The sequence below is a fragment of the Phyllostomus discolor genome, chromosome 9 (genome assembly GCF_004126475.2).
Source record: "Phyllostomus discolor isolate MPI-MPIP mPhyDis1 chromosome 9, mPhyDis1.pri.v3, whole genome shotgun sequence".
NCBI lineage: Eukaryota > Metazoa > Chordata > Mammalia > Chiroptera > Phyllostomidae > Phyllostomus > Phyllostomus discolor.
This window is the reverse complement of record NC_040911.2, coordinates 59017027-59033130: the sequence shown is the minus strand read 5'-3', so window position 1 is coordinate 59033130 and position 16104 is coordinate 59017027. Positions and strand designations below refer to the sequence as shown.

At 39.9% G+C, this 16104-nt stretch overlaps 2 pseudogenes; both read left to right on the top strand.

Moving 5' to 3' along the window:
* The first annotated feature begins 930 nt into the window (after positions 1-930).
* LOC114506040 lies at positions 931-3558 on the top strand (annotated as a pseudogene).
* Positions 2797-3558, top strand: LOC118496629 (annotated as a pseudogene).
* Positions 3559-16104: the final 12546 nt, after the last annotated feature.

Genomic DNA, 16104 nt, shown 5'->3' with positions numbered 1-16104 from the left:
CCCATGGTAACAACAAAGGAAATAGCTAAAGAATATTTACAAAGAAATGAAAAAGAAATGTATATATTTCACTGCAAAAAAAATCAACTAAACACAAAAGTAAATTAAATGAAGAAATGAGGAACAAAAAGGCTATAAGGTATATAGGAAAGCAAATAACAAAATGGCAGAAGAAAGTCTCTCCTAATCAGTAATCCCTTTAGATTAAGTTCTCTAATAAAAAGTGCTTAGAGCATTTAGAGGACCCCTGAGAAAGAACATGACTACTCAGAAGGGCTTGCAGTGGCTAACTGGACTCAAATTTTAAAAATAGAGTCTTCCACCTATTTCCACATAATGGCCTTTCACACAAATCACATTTCAAGGAGAAGTCAACACTAAACTGCCTACCTGCACTGTGTTCTTGCCATCTGAGCCAGCCCTTATAGAGAAGTTCCTCAAATCATATTTTAATCAATAAGACTGAGGCTTTCCCCATCCTTTGGGAGTTACACAGCTGTATCCCCATGAGCTTCTTCACCCAACAAATCAGAGAGACTCATTCTGACCAATAAGGACAGTTTCTTTTTTGGCCAATCAAACTTGGAGGCGTAGGTTCTCCTGCCCCTTCTTAATATTATTATTTTGCATGATACCAATGCATAAGAATAGAAAAGATCTAAAATCTCATGAGTAATCTTGTTCCCCTCCCATAATTGACAATGTCACTTCACCTGCAAAGAGTGATATTACATTATTTGCAAATGATATAATCATACATGTACAAAACAAAGATCTACATGCAAAACTGTTAGAACTAATAAATGAATTCAGCAAAGTAAAAGGATACAAAGTCAACACACAAAATTCAGTTGTTTCTATACATTATCAATGAACAATCCAAAAATGGCATTAAAAATACAATTCTAGAGAGACAACAATATGGCAAAAATGCCTGGCAGCAGGTACTGTAACATCAGCTCTAGCAGAACCCTGAGAACAAGGGTGAGCTGGACAAGCTTGGTGTGGGAAGGTGATGGGGGAAGGGGGCCGGTGGCTACACCACTGCAGTGCACACTACTGCAGCACTGTAGAGGTGGAAGAGCAGAATGGAGTGGGTGGAGCCTGGAAATGTAGGAAGAGGAAGAAGAAGAAATGGGGCTGGATTGGGACGAATCTCAAGCCTGAGAACTGGGTCTGGGTGGAGCTGGAGCCCAAGCCCATCCATATGATCAGTATGCACCAGAGTGCCCTGCTAGAGCTCAAGGTGCCACCAATACTGTTGGTACCCCAGGCTGTGGCGAGTCTCTCAGAGCCAGGGCTGAAATGGACCCTAAGGTGCTTTAGCACCCTGAGTGGGCCTGGCTGAGCGAGAACACATGGCTGGACACCAGCTATGCCTTGCACATCTTCTGTGAGTGAGAAGGCACAGAGCCTGGCATATGGACAAAGGAGCCCTTTGCTGCACTCCTGCTATGCCAAGGCCAGCTCCAAGAGCACCTAACTTCTCATAAAGTTGTCACTCATCAGCATTCAGAGCTCCCACAACCACTACCTCAACGAGTCCCTGTACTGCTGCACGCTCGACCTCACCAAGGGCCTGGAGCTGCTCAGTGCCAGCCTGACATTGGCTGCTGTCATGTGCAAGCTCAGGGAGAAGGTAGCTGAGCCTATGGTGCAGAAGCAAGCCATCATGCACACTGACCCTTGCAAGCTCTACACTTCAAGTGTCTTCAGCACCAACACACTCTTTTGGCTGCTCAACAATGTCTGTGGAGAGGTGCATGTACTTCTACATGCACAGCCACAAGATCCAGCGCAAGCTGAAGGAGGACTCTTTTGGGCTAGCCATGAACAAGGGCAGCAGTAAGTCCTACTTTAAATCCAGTCAGCCCTATCACCAGTAGCACTTGTCATTGTCGTGGAGCAAGAAGTGAACAGAGAGCAGCAACTAGCAGAACTTGACCAGCATGTACTAGACAGGCACCGAGTTCTGCCCCTACACCAGCTGTCAAGTAGCTACAGAAGCCCAACCCCGTCTGCAAGGCGTTTTTCCAGTGGCACCCAGACCACTAAATCTAGAGCTATGTGACCTCATATGAGGACAAAGTCATCGTCAAGAATTTGCTGGGCACCAGGGTGCAGATGGGCACCAGGGTGCAGTTGTGTATCACAGCAGTCAAGCTCTCCAAAACCCATACCAACCACTACATAGGCACTCTCTCCATCATCACACTCAACAACATCACTGGCATCTGCACCCAGCTGGGCTTGCCCGCCCTGCAGGACTGCTATGCTGAGGCTCTGAATCACTCCCAACCCCCCTACACATCCCTCCCACCACCCTGCCTTCAGCCATCCTCTTTGGGGAACACTCATATCCTCCCAAAAGACAGCCAGATCCAGCCTGGTGTGAAATCTGAGGTTGAGCCCAAGCACACCCTGTGTGTTAGAGTCTGGATCAGGACAAATCTGTGGCCTCTCTTCCTCCAAGAGACTTTATATCAGCCTTGCCTTTCAGAGCCTATGGATGCCTTGGTGGTAGTTTTAGTGAAACATGACCCTTTGCTGCTTCTTTCAGAAGTCAATGGGCAAGAAGCACCAATTCTCACACAATAGTTTCACCTGTTATTGTTTCCCCACCCAGGATACAGAAACTAGAGGTCTTTGGGGACTATTCGTTATTTTGCAGGCAGGAATAGCCACTGGAGATTTTATACTACGACCTACCTGCCATCAAGCAGAAGTAGGAATTTCAACTGTGAGTCTGGAGGTATAGTGAAGGCCCTTCAAGGCACAGATACCAGTTGACCCAATATGCCAAGACCTCTGATCGCTGCATGTCCTGCATCTCCACTGAACAGCCAAGGCATTCTTACTCCAGCACAAGTCACAACATCCAATACACCAGTCCAAATTGATGTGGGCCAGCAGCCTGGCCACCTTTGCCAAATACTCTGAATCAAGAATCAACAGTCTTTTGATTCAAACAGCATTATCTAATTGACAGAGATAGACAGATGTTCAGATATATCTTGAATTTTAAATGAATATCAAAACTCCTCATCCTCAATAAAACTTCATTTTATTTTATGAAGAGGCAAAATATTTTTCATCTTCAACCCATATTGTTGGAAATAGAAAGATGAAAGCAACACAGAGAAACTGATCACTTTTCAAGGTCCTTTGAGTGCCTAATTGTGCAGGTTGCCCCAGACATTGGAAAAAGGATCATTCTCAGCAGTGACAAATCCTTGGTAGAAGTGCTTCCAGAGATCATAACATGATGTGTAACTTTATCAAGGCAGGTTGGAATCACTACTCAATGTAAATGATCAGATTTCCATTGAATGGCTGTTGTTGTCACCTTAATTCAATCCAGGTCCTTCAGAAGTTGCAACAGAGAGGATTAAGGAATCATCCCAGTTTAGCAAATATGTTCTGCAGTGGGAACTGAAGTGGATCTGTCATCCAGACAAAGCAAGAGCCTCAGGACTAAATAAACATATTTCTCATGCAAAAAGAAAAAATATATACACAACAAATAACACAAACAAAATGGGACATTTGTGCACCGTTGAGACAGAAAACCAAGTCCTGGACCTAAAGTTGAATATGTTTATATCAGATAGAGACCACGCCTGTATTCATATAGGTATAATTAGAATAATGATATTCTCAATGTATAAAAGTATATAAATATATACATATATTTCAAAAGGTAGGAAATGCAAAACAAAAGAAAGAAAGAAAAAGGTGGTAGTTACAGCTGGTGCTGTGATCATTACAGGGGGAATCTGGATAGATGGCTAGGCAGAGGGGAGGGACTCCCTGAAGTGGTTTTGGAAGTGCCTAAGGGGGTAGGATTGAAATTGCAACTGGCACATGACATATTTCCATACCACCCAGGTTAGAATAAACAAACCAGCCCCACAGTGAGATGGCCAATTCTGCTCACAGCTAGAAACCCTTCCATACTTATGGATCATGGTGACAGTAGAAGGCCCCTGCAGAGAACATGCATCAGGCTAGTGAAATGTTTGGACAAGGTAAAAAGCCCTCCTACTTGCTTTTGCCACACATAAAATTTTGGGTGCAGAAGGAAGGGCAAGTGAAGTCTTGGCCTTCTGGTTTCAACTCACTTGACGGGTTGGGGGCCTAGCATTCCTAGGCCAGCAGGCAGTGGAAGCAGCATGGCTAGGAGACAAGCCCTGTGTGAATGGCAGGGACTCCAACCTGTGTGGTCCTGCTGGACCAGGTGCCTGGACACAATGGCAAACAGACTGCTGGAGTATCAGGGTGCAGGTCTAGGCCAGCAGGCAGCAGCCAAAAGTAAGGGCAGTGGGCCATGAGTAGGATGCCAGCGTGCACAGACTCCAGAAAGATGCCTGAAGCTGAACTGTGACCAGGAACCATCCAAGCCACCTGCATTTCTCAAAGAATGGTATTTTAAGTGGGAGAAGAAATTCCAGGCACAGCCTTAAACTAATATGGTCAAAGGTGGAGGGGGCATTTTTCTTTGGGTGTTTTAGAGGAAATGGAATTCGAGGAAGAAGCCCACATTCTTCCAAAATTGTATAGCCTTTAAATAAAACTCCCCTCCTTTTTAACCAAACCTCTGCCTCCAGAGTTTATGGGCAGTGGGAAGTGCAACCCGCTGTGGGGGTATCATATGCATAATATGATAGCACTGAAGTGTCCTGGGCCTCCCAAGGCATTTGACCAATAAACAAGCCATGAGCAATGAGGACATAGCTCCTCACAGTTTCCATTGCCAACAACCATCCGTTGTTTCTTTTTCCTTTGTCTTTTTTTTTTTTTAAGATCCTTGAATTGAGTTTCTTTGCCTATGTCTCTCTTTAAGAGGAACTGGGCAGGACTTCAGAAAAACTTATGAGCACATTTCATTCAAAAGATGTTAGATAAAAAATTTTGTTTTTTAATGTTGTTATTGTATGTTTCCCATTATCATTTAGTTGCCTTATATCTCACTTTCCCTACCCCCACAATTACTACACTGTAGTCCATTTCTATGAGTCCTTTTTCATTTTTGTTCAATCCCTCCACTTCCCAAACCTTCCCTTAGTTGTCATCCTGCTCTTTATGACTCTATTTCATTTGTTAGTTCAGTTTGTTCATTAGATTCCACATGTAAGTGAAATCATATGGCATTTGTCTTTCACTGACTGCTTTATTTCACTTAGCATAATGTTCTCCAGGTCCATCCATACTGTCACAAAGGGTAAAATTTTCTTTTTTATGACCAAGTAGTATTCCATTGTATAAATGCCCCATAGTTGTTTTATGCACTTATCTACTGACAGACCCTTTGGCTGCTTCTGTATCTTGCCAAAGGTAAATAACATAGAGGTGCTTATGTTCTTTTGAATTAGTGTTTTGGGTTCATTCACATATTTTCCCAGAAATGGGATTGCTGGGTCATAAGGAAGTACCATTTTTTAATTTTTTAAAGTAACTCCATAAGTTTTTCTACAGTGGCTGCACCAATCTGGATCCCCACCAACAGTGTGTAAAGGTTCCCCTTTTCTCCTCATCTTCACCAACACTTTCTGTTTGTTGATTTATTGATGATAGCCATTCTGACATGTATGAGATGCTATCTTATTGTGGTTTTAGTTTGCATTTCTCTGATGATTAGTGATGTTGAGCATCTTTTCATATGCCTGTAGGCTATCTGTATGTTCTCTTCAGAGAAGTGTTTATTCAGACCCTTTGCATACTTTTAATTGGGTTGTTTGGGCTTTTTGGTGTTGAATTTTGTAAGTTCTTTATAATTTTGGATATTAACCACTTATCAGATGTATTAGCAAATATGTTCTCCCATTCTATGGGTTGTCTTTTGTCGTGTCAATGTTTTCCTTTTCTGTGAAAAAAAACATTTTAGTTTGATGTTGTCCCGTTTATTTTGTCCTTTGTTTCCTTTGCCTGGGGAGATATATCCAATAAAATATTGCTACGAGCAATGTCTGAGATTTTGCTGCCTACGTTTTCTCCTATGATTTTTATGGTTTCAGGTCTAACATTCAAGTTTTTAAAATATTCTGAATTCATTGTTGTATGTGGTATACAAAGGTGGTCTAGTGTCATTTTTCTTCATGGACCTGCCCAATTTTGCCAACAGCATTTATTGAATAAGCAATCATTAACCCATTGTATGAGATTGCTTCCTCTGTTGAATATTAATTGACTATAAAGGTGTGGGTTTATTTCTGGGCTCTCTATTCTGTTCCATTGATCTATGTGTTGGTTTTTATGTCAGTACCATGTTGTTTAGATCACTATAGCCTTACAGTATAGTTTCATGTTAGGTAGTATAATTCCTCCAACTCTGTTCTTCCATTTCAGTATTGATGCTGCTATGTGGGGACTTTTGTGGTTCCATATAAATTCTGGAAATAGTTGTTCTAGTTTTGAAATACGGCTTTGAAATCTTGGTAAGAATTTTGTTGAATCTATAGATTGCTTTAGGTAGTGTGGACATATTAATAATGTTAACTCTTCCTATCACCTCAGTGAACATCATATATGCTTCCACTTATTTGTATCTTCTTCATTTTCTTTCTTCAGCATCTTAACTTTCCAAGTACAGGTGTTTTACATCCTTCATTAGGTTTATTCCTAGGGTATTTTATTGTCTTTGAAACAATTGTGAATGAGATTGTTTTCTTAATTTCCCTGTTAGTTATTGGCATATAAAAATGCAACTGATTATGGATATTAATTTTGTATCCTGCTACTTTGGTGAATTCATTTATTAGTTCTAACAGTTTCTTGATAGAATCTTTGGTGTTCTCTATGTACAATATCATGTCATCTGCAAATAAAGACAGTTTTACGTCTTCCTTTCCAATTTGGATGCCTTTTATTTCTCCTTCTTGTCTGATTGTTCTAGCTAGGACTTCCAGTGCTATGCTGAATAAGATAGGTGAAAGTGGACATCCCTGTTTTGTTCCAGATAAAGGGAACATTTCTACTTATTGCTCACCGAGCATGATGCTGACAGTCATATATACCCTTTATTATGTTTAGGTATGTTCCCTCTATTATCATTTGCTGAAAATTTTTATCAGAAATGGGTGCAGCATTTTATCAAATGCTTTTACTGCATCCATTGATAAGATCATCTGGTTTTTATTCTTATTTTGTTTATATGGTGGATTACATTTATTGATTTGTGAATGTCATACCAACTTTGCATTTCCAAAATAAATCCCACTTTATCATGGTGTATGATCTCTTTGATGCTTTGCTGTTTGGTTTGCTAATATTTTGTTAAGAATTTTAGCATCTATGTTCATCAGGGATTTGGCCTATAATTTTCTTTCTTTGTCTTTATCTGGTTTTGTAATTAGGATAATGCTGGGCTCATAAATGAGTTTGGAAGCCTTCCCACTTCTTAATTTTTTTGGAATAGTTTGAGGAGAGGTGTCAATTCTTCTTGGAATGTTTGGTAAAATTTATCTGTGAAGCCATCTGGCCTGGGGCCTTTATTTGTTGGAAGTTTTTTTTTTTTTTTTTTATGATTGCTTCAATTTCGCAGGGTAGAATTTGTCTATTCAGGTTCCCTGATCCTTTCTGATTTGGTTTTGGAAGATTGTAAGTTTCTAGGAATTTACTCATTTTGTCTAGGTTGTCCAGTTTATTGATATAAGTTGTTGGTAATAATATGTTATAATCCTTTGTGTTTCTTGGTATCAGTTGTTATTTCTTCTCTCTCATTTCTTATTTTATTCATTAGAGTCCTCTTTTTGTCTTGATGAGTCTGGTTAAAGGTTTTTTCATCTTGTTTATCTTTTCAAAGAGCAACCTCTTGGATTCATTGATCTTTTGTGTCATTTTTTTAGACTCCATTTTGTTTATTTTTATGCTGATCTTTATTATTTCCTTCCTTCTACTCACTTTTGGACTTTGTTTGTTGTTCTTTTTCAGCTCCCAGTAAGTGTAAAATTAGATTGTTTATTGGAGTTTTATATACATATATGCATGCCTGTAATGCTATGGAATTTCCTCTTAGGTTTGCTTTCCCTGTGTCCCAAAGATTTTGGATTGTTGTGTTCTCATTTCATTTGTTTCAAGGTATCATTTTATTTCTTCCTTGATATCATTATTGACACATTTATTTTTTAATTACAAGTTATTTAGCTACCATGTCTTTGCATGTTTTTCAGTGTTCTTATGATTGATTTCTAGTTTCATAGCATTGTGGTCAGAAAAGATCCTTGATATGATTTCAATCTTCTTAAATTTATAGAGACTTGTTTTATGTCCTAACATATCATCTATCCTAGAAAATATTTCATGTGCACTTGAGATGTATTGTTGTTGAGGTGAAATGCTCTAAAGATATCGATTAAATCCATTTAGTCTAGCGTGCAGTTTAAGGCCACTTTCTCCTTGTTCACTTTCTGTCTGGAAGATCTATCCATTGAAATCAATGGTATGTTAAAACTCCCTACTATGACTGTATTTCTGTTGATCTCTCCCTTTATGTCCATCAAGATTTGCTTCAGATATTTAGATGCTCTTATGTTGGGTGCAAAATTGTTTACTAGGGTTATACCCTCTTGTTGATTGTTCCCTTTATCATTATGTAGTGTTTCTTTGTCTCTTACTGTACCTGCGGTTTTAAATCTATTTTGTCAGATATAAGTATTGCTACTCCAGTTTTTTTTTTCTTTTCCATTTCCATGAAATATCTTTTTCCATCCTTTTATATGTAGTCTGTGTGTATCTTTCAACCTGAAGTGAGTATTTTGGAGGAAACATATAAATGGGTCTTGTTTTCATATACATTCAGCTACCCTGTGTCTTTTGGTTGGAGCATTTAAGCCATTTACATTTAAACTGATCGATAGATATGTATTAACACCATTTTATTGTTAGCATATTTTCCTGAGTTTTTTTTAATTTTATTTTTCCTCTTAAAGCAAGTCCTTTAAGATTTGTTGCAGTACTGGTTTGGTGTTAACAAACTCCTTTAAGTTTGTTTTGTTTGTTTGTTTGTTTGTTTGTTAATATTTTGTCTGGGAAGCTCTTTATTTCTCCTTCAATTTTAAGTCATAGCCTTGCTGGGTAAAGTAGCCTTGGTTTTGGGTCTTTGCTTTTCTTCTTTTTTTAAGATTATATTTATTTATTTTTAGAGAGGGGAAGGGAGGGAGAAAGAAAGAGAGAAAAACATCAATGTGTAGTTGCCTCTCGAGCACCCCTGACTGGGGACTCAGCCCGCAACCCAGGTATGTCCCCTGACATGGAATTGAACCAGCGACCCTTTGGTTTGAAGGCCAGCACTCAGTCCACTGAGTCCCACCAGCCAGGGCCCAGGTCCTTGCTTTTCATCACCTTTAATATATCAGGCTACTCCCTTCTCACCTGAAATTTTTCTGTTGAGTAATCAGATGCCAGTGTATTGGTGCTCCCTTTTAGGTAACTACTTGCTTTTCTTTTGCAACTTTTATGATTTTCTCCTTGTCTTTAAACCTTGCCATTATAATTGTGATGTGTTTGGGTGTAGGCCTCTTTGGGTCCAACTTGTCTGGGGCTCTCTGGGCTTGCTGGATTTTGCACCTTTTTCCTTCATCCTGGGAGGAAGTTAGGGAAGTTTTTGGTTACTATTTCTTCAGGTAGGTTCTTGATCCCTTGTTTACTCCCTTCTCCTGTTATTCCCATGATTCAGATGTTGTTACACTTCATGTTGTCCAAAATGTTTGTTAAGCCCTCATCATTTTTTAAATTCTTTTTCTCTTTGCTAATCTGCTTGGGTGTTTTTTCTACCTTGTCTTCCAAATCACTGATTCAATCTTCTACTTCATCTAACCTACCATTTATTCCTTCCAGAGTATTATTTATTTCAGATATTGCTTTCTTTATTTCTGACTGATCCTTTTTTATTTCTATGTCTTTTTTCATGCTGTTGTATATTCTTATAATTGTTACTCTAATCTCTCTGACAGATTGCTTGCCTCCATTTCATCTAGTTCTGTTTCTGAAGAATTCTCTTGTTCTTTCATGTGGGGTCTGTTTCTTTGCCTTCCCATTTTGGCTGCTTCTTTGTATTTATTTCTATGTATTTGGTAGATCTGCAAAGACTCTAGAGCAAGTCTTTACACATGCTGCTTGTGACTGGCCCTGGGCAACCAACCTGTTTGGAGCTATCAGCAATCCACAGCTTGTGACTTCCTCTGCTGAGCCTAGGTATATGCAGAACAAGCCAAGGTGCCTATTAAGGCTGGCCTTTACCAACACTAGGCCTGGGGGAGGGTCAGCTAAAGTCTCAGAGCTTCCAGAGATCCAGCTTAGTTGTCAGACTTAATCAATGGTATATCCTTAAGTTATACTCAGCAGCAGGCTTAAACTTCACAGGGTGAGACAAAGTTTTTCTTGTGAATGGGGCTATTGCTTTCCCTCTGGCTATTGTCATCTGGAGGGGAATGCTCTGCCTGAGAAAGATGGTCCCAGGCTCTCCTCATACATCCCTACTCCACTCTGCCCTCCCTCTTCCAGAGCCCAAGGCAAGCGGCAGCAAATAGAATTTTGTGTGTTGGCCCATTAAGAGATTCTCTGCATCTCTAGCCATCTCTTCCTGGCAGACAGAAACCCTGTTGCTTTTCACAGCTGAATGTTATTTGTTTTCCTTTCCCAGCTCTGGTGTTATAGGCTAGGGAGCCCAGCTTGGGGCTTAAACCTCACACTTCTCAGGGGGAACTCCAGGGAACTGAAATATGCCTCCAGAACTTCAATAGCCACCTGGATGAGTCCAGCCAGCACTCTTGTGCCTCCTCTGCACTCACTACCAGTCACATTGTGGTGAAGTGTTTTCGTCTGTCTCTCCGTGGTTGTAAGGCATCCCTCCACCTAGTGTTCAGTTGGTTATTCAGGATGATTTCTCTGCAATTTTCTTGTAACTCCAGATTGATCCTGGGAGAAAGTTAGCCTAGCTTCCACTTACTTCTCCACCATCTTGGTCCTCCCCAGACATAAAAATTTTAATGTAGTTTGTACAGAAGTCACACTTTTTTGTCCACCTCAAAGTTGTGAACATTAATTTGTTTTTAAACCGATCAGTTTTGCAAAGGGGCAGAATTATTCCTTACCTGTGCTCCACTGCCCTAGCCTCAGATACTTCATACACCAAAGTCCTCACTCAGTACCCTCAGCAGCAGTTCTTCAAGTCCTTACCCACTAGTGAGAACACCAGGGTGTTCAGGGGGTCCAAGCTAGTTGCCTCATGTCACCATTTAGAGAATGAAGAGTCTTGGGTTCAAATCCAGTAAGGGTCTCTAAAACCCACTCAGAAAGCAGTGTTATGCTGTCTGCTTTCCCCCGGCCAGGCTGAAAAGTTCACCATCAAAACACAGAAGATAAGGAAGCCAAATCACACAAGTGCCACCACAATGAGAAGAGCTGTTGAGCTCACTAATAGGAAATAATATTATTGATAAAACAGCTCTAACTCCCCAAGCTTAGGAGCTGTTCATAGCTGTACATTTAAGTCATTTTTAATTCTCCCGATTTTTGAAAATATAAAACCAGCTGCTTCATTCCATTTTGTGGTGCTCTTCATCCCATCCGCAAGCTGCTTGGAGTATTTTGGCAGTGTAATTATGTTCTCTAGGACATTTGCAGCCCTGTTTGTGAAGCCACCTTATGGTGCTGCCCCTCCAGAGCTCCTTCCTCTGCAGGGTTGTCTAGAAGGGCTGCATTCACCTGCCCTGGGGGCTGTAGTGGGGACTACACAGTGAAGGCTGCATGTGCTGGGCTAGGAAGCCTTTTGCTGCTGTCATGGAAGGGAGCTCAGCCTGCCAGATGGACCTTGGAAACAAAAGATACCTTCCCACTTTTTCAAATATGAAAACCATCCCAGCACCCCCCCCTCCATGTGTCCTTTATACTTGTTCCTATAAACCCCCTTTCCCCCTGAAATTCCCTCCCCTTTTTACTCTGGTCACTGTCAGCCTGTTCTCTGTTTCAGTGTCTTTGGTTATATTTTGCTTGTTTGTTTGTTTTGTTGTTTAGGTTCTTGTTAAAGGTGAGATCATATGGTATTTGTCTTTTGCAACCTCACTCCTTCTTTCTCTCTGGATTTTAGGGGCCACCTGCAGGGCTATGGGGAGAGAACTTGGTCCTGTCCTCCAGCCCAGGGTACAAGTGTGCTCCTGCTGTTGCAGAAAGTAACTCACACGCGGGAGAGATTTCGGAGCACGATCCTTTGTTACGCGCGGGCTCAAAGGAGAATCTCCAAATTCTGAGCCCTGATCTTTACTTTCCCAGGGTTTAAACAGTCCCGGGCTTCCTGCCTACGTAGTGAAGCAAGGTTACAGAAGCTAAATGCGGAAGTTAGGTCTAGCTACCTTATATGGGAGACAAAGGAGCAAAACGCAGGAGGAAATTTGCAGAGGCTACAAAGCACAGGAGCTTATCATGGGAGTTACAGTACAACCTTAAGATAACTGCTTATCTGGGAATGGCTGCTGCTTGGGAACCGCTGCTGGTCAGCTCCTACCTAAGAATACCTACTGCTCAGCTATGTCCTGTCACACTACCACAGTAAAGGGAAGTGAAGGCAGGTAGTCCCTGAAAGTTGAGATAATGCTTCAGGGTAAAGAATAAGATACGCTTATCTTTGACAAAAAAAAAAAAAAAGGGGGGGGGAGTGGGGTAAAGAGGGAGGTTCCTGCAAAATGAGTACTTGAGTTTGAAAACTAATAAATCCTTACATGGGATTTTTAAAATAAGACATAGTTTTACAAGTTCTGTATGAAAGGGGCTAGAGCAGACATTTAAAAAGATATGAAACCCTCCCAGCTCACACCTCAGCACCAGAGATCTGCAGCACAGCTCAGCCAGCTTTTCATAATTCTTAGTCCTTGGTACTCAAATAAGGTCCATGGACCAGCAGTGTGAGCCTACCCTGGAAGCTGGCTAGCCATGCACAACTTTAGGCCCACCCAAACCACTCTGTTCACAATCTGCATGTTAGCAAGTTTCTGTGGAAGATTACATTGTGAGTGATTTTATATCTCCCAAAGTTGAATGTCCACATTCCTACCACATAGTACACATCTCACTTTTCACATTTACCCTCAGGACCCAGATGATGCTTCTCAGCCTACTAAATGGCATTTTCTACTCCCATCAACCTCACAGAGCTGCTGCAAAGTACTGAATTTTGTGTAGGGTTTCATTTTGACACAAGGACTAAGAGAACTTGCATCATCATCTTCTCAGGGATTCTCTCTGATTGGTAAATTACTTCCCATGTCTATTTTTTCATTTAGTTTTTTCATAAAATGTATTGGGTAATATTGGTTAATAACATTATAGAAATTTCAAGTGTACAACTTTATAATACATATGTACACTCTACTATGTGCTTACCATGTGAAATTTAATTTCCTTCCATCACCCTGTATTTTAGCCCCCTTAATCTCTTCATCTCCCTCCCACCCTCTTTCCCTCTGATAACCACCATTCTTTTGTCCATGTCTTTGGATTTGTTCCTTTGTGGGTTCATTTGTTATGTTTTTTCATTTATTGATTTTTGTTTTATGCCCCACCTGAGTGAAATCATATTCTTTTCCTTTTCTACCTGATTTATTTGACTTAGCATAATACTCTCAAGATCCACCCATGCTGATGCAAATGGCAAGATTTCATCATTTTATGGCTGAGTAGCATTCCATTGTATGTACTTATGTAGTACTTCTCTATTGATACCTTGTTTCTATGTCTAAGCTACTGTAAATAATACTGCAATGAACATAGGGGTACATATATCTCTATGAGTGGTATTTTTAAATGTTGGGAGTAAATACACAGAAGAGAGGTTGTTGAGTCATATAGTGGTTCTATTTGTAATATTGTTAGGAATATCCATACTGTTTTCCATAGTGGTTGCACTAGATTACATTCCCACCAATGTATATGAGGGTTCTTCTTTCTCCATATCCCCTCTAATATTCATTATTTCTTCTCTTATTAATAATAGCCATTCTAATGAGTGTGACATGGCATCTAATTGTAATTTTGATTTGCATTTCCCTTATAACTAGTGATATTAAGCATCTTTTATTTTTATTTTCTAATTGCTATTCAAGTACAGTTGTCTCCATTTTCCCCCCACACTCCCCCTGACCCCTCCCATCCCCACTTCCCACCCTTGATTCTAACCCCCTTTGGTTTTGTCCAAGTATCTTTTCATGCATCTGTTGGCCTTCTGTAGGTCTTCCTTGGAAAATTTTTCATTTCCTCTGCCTATATTTTTTAACCTCACCTGAGGACATACATATTGATTTTAGAGAAAGGGGAAGGGTGGGAGAGAGAGAGAGAGGGAGAGAAACATCGATATAAGAGAGAAATTTCAATCAGTTGCTTCTCATAAGAACCCCACTGGAACCAAACCTACAACCCAGGCATGTGCCTTGACCTGGAATTGAACCTGCGACTTTTTGGTGTGTGGGAAGATGCCTACCCAGCTGAGCCACACACCTGCTTCTATGCCCATTTTTTTAATAGAATTGTTTGGGGGGGTTGTTGTTGATTTGTATGAGTTTTTTAAAAAATATTTTGGATATTAGCCTATTACCAAGGCATCATTTGCAAATATTTTCTTTCATTCAATTTTTGTTTTATTGATTTCTTTTGCTGTGCAGATCCTTTTTGAGTTTGATGTAGTTCTATTCATTTATTTTTGTATTTTCTTCCCTTGCCCATGGGGTCAAGTTCCAAAGACCTCTCTGAGATCAAGGCACTAAGTTCAGTGTCTATGTTTTCTTCTATGTATTTTATTGCTTAAAGTCTTAGAGTCGAGTCTTTGAACCATTTTAAGTTAATTTTTATGTATGGTGTCAGACAGCAGTTTAACTTCATTCTTTTTCATGTGACTTTCCATGGAACACCCTTTATTGAGACTTTCTTTTCTCCATTCCATGTTTTAACTTACTTTGTTGAAAATTAGTTATCCAAATATGTGTGGGTATCTCTGAGCTCTCTATTATGTTTCTTTGTTCTGTGTACCTGTTTTTTAGTGAATACCATAAAATTTTTTATTATTGTAGCATTATAGTATTGTTTGACATCAGTGAGTATGATATGTCGAGCTTTTTAAAAAGGTTTTATTGATTATGCTATTAGAGTTGTCCCACTTTTTCTTCCCTTTATCCTACTCCAACGTGCACCCTCCACCTCCCTTTAACATTCCACCCTCTTAGTTCATGTCCATGGGTCATACATAGAAGTTCTTTAGCTTCTCCATTTTCTATACTATTCTTAACCTCTCCCTGTCTATTTTGTACCTAGAATTTATGCTTCTTATTTCCTGTACCTTTATCCCCCATCCCCCCTCCTCCTCCTTGCTGATAACCCTCCTTGTGGTCTCCATTTCTGTGATTCTGTTCCTGTTCTAGTTGTTTGCCTACTTTGTTGTTTTTTTTTTTTTAGGTTCAATTTTGATAGTTGTGAGTTTTTGTCATTTTAATGTTCATAATTTTGATCTTATTTTTCTTACATAGGTCCCTTTAACATTTCATATAATGAGGGCTTCATGATGATGAATTCCTTTAACTTCACCTTATCTGGGAAGCACTTTATCTGCCCTTCCATTCTAAATGAAAGCCTTGCTGGATAGAGCAATCTTGGGTGTAGGTCCTTGCCTTTCATGACTTGGAATACTTCTTTCCAGCTGCTTCTTGCCTGCAAGGTTTCTTTTGAGAAATCAGCTGATAGGCTTCTTGGGAAGTCCTTTGTAGTTATCTGTCTCCTTTTCTCTTGCTGTTTTTAAGATTCTCTCCTTATCTTCAATCTTGGATAATTTAATTATGATGTTCTTTGGTGTGTGCTTCCTTGGGTTCAACTTCTTTGGGACTCACTGAGTTTCCTGGAAGTCTATTTCCTTTGCCAGATTGGGGAAGTTTTCCTTCATCATTTTTTCAAATAAGTTTCAATATTTTGCTCTTCTTCTCCTTCTGGCACCCCTACAATTCAGATGTTAGAACATTTAAAGTTGTCCCAGAAGATCCTAAACCTCTCCTCATTTTTTTAAATCCCTGTTTCTTCATCCTGTTCTGGTTGAATGCTTATTTCTTCCTTTTTTTTTCCAACTCATTGATT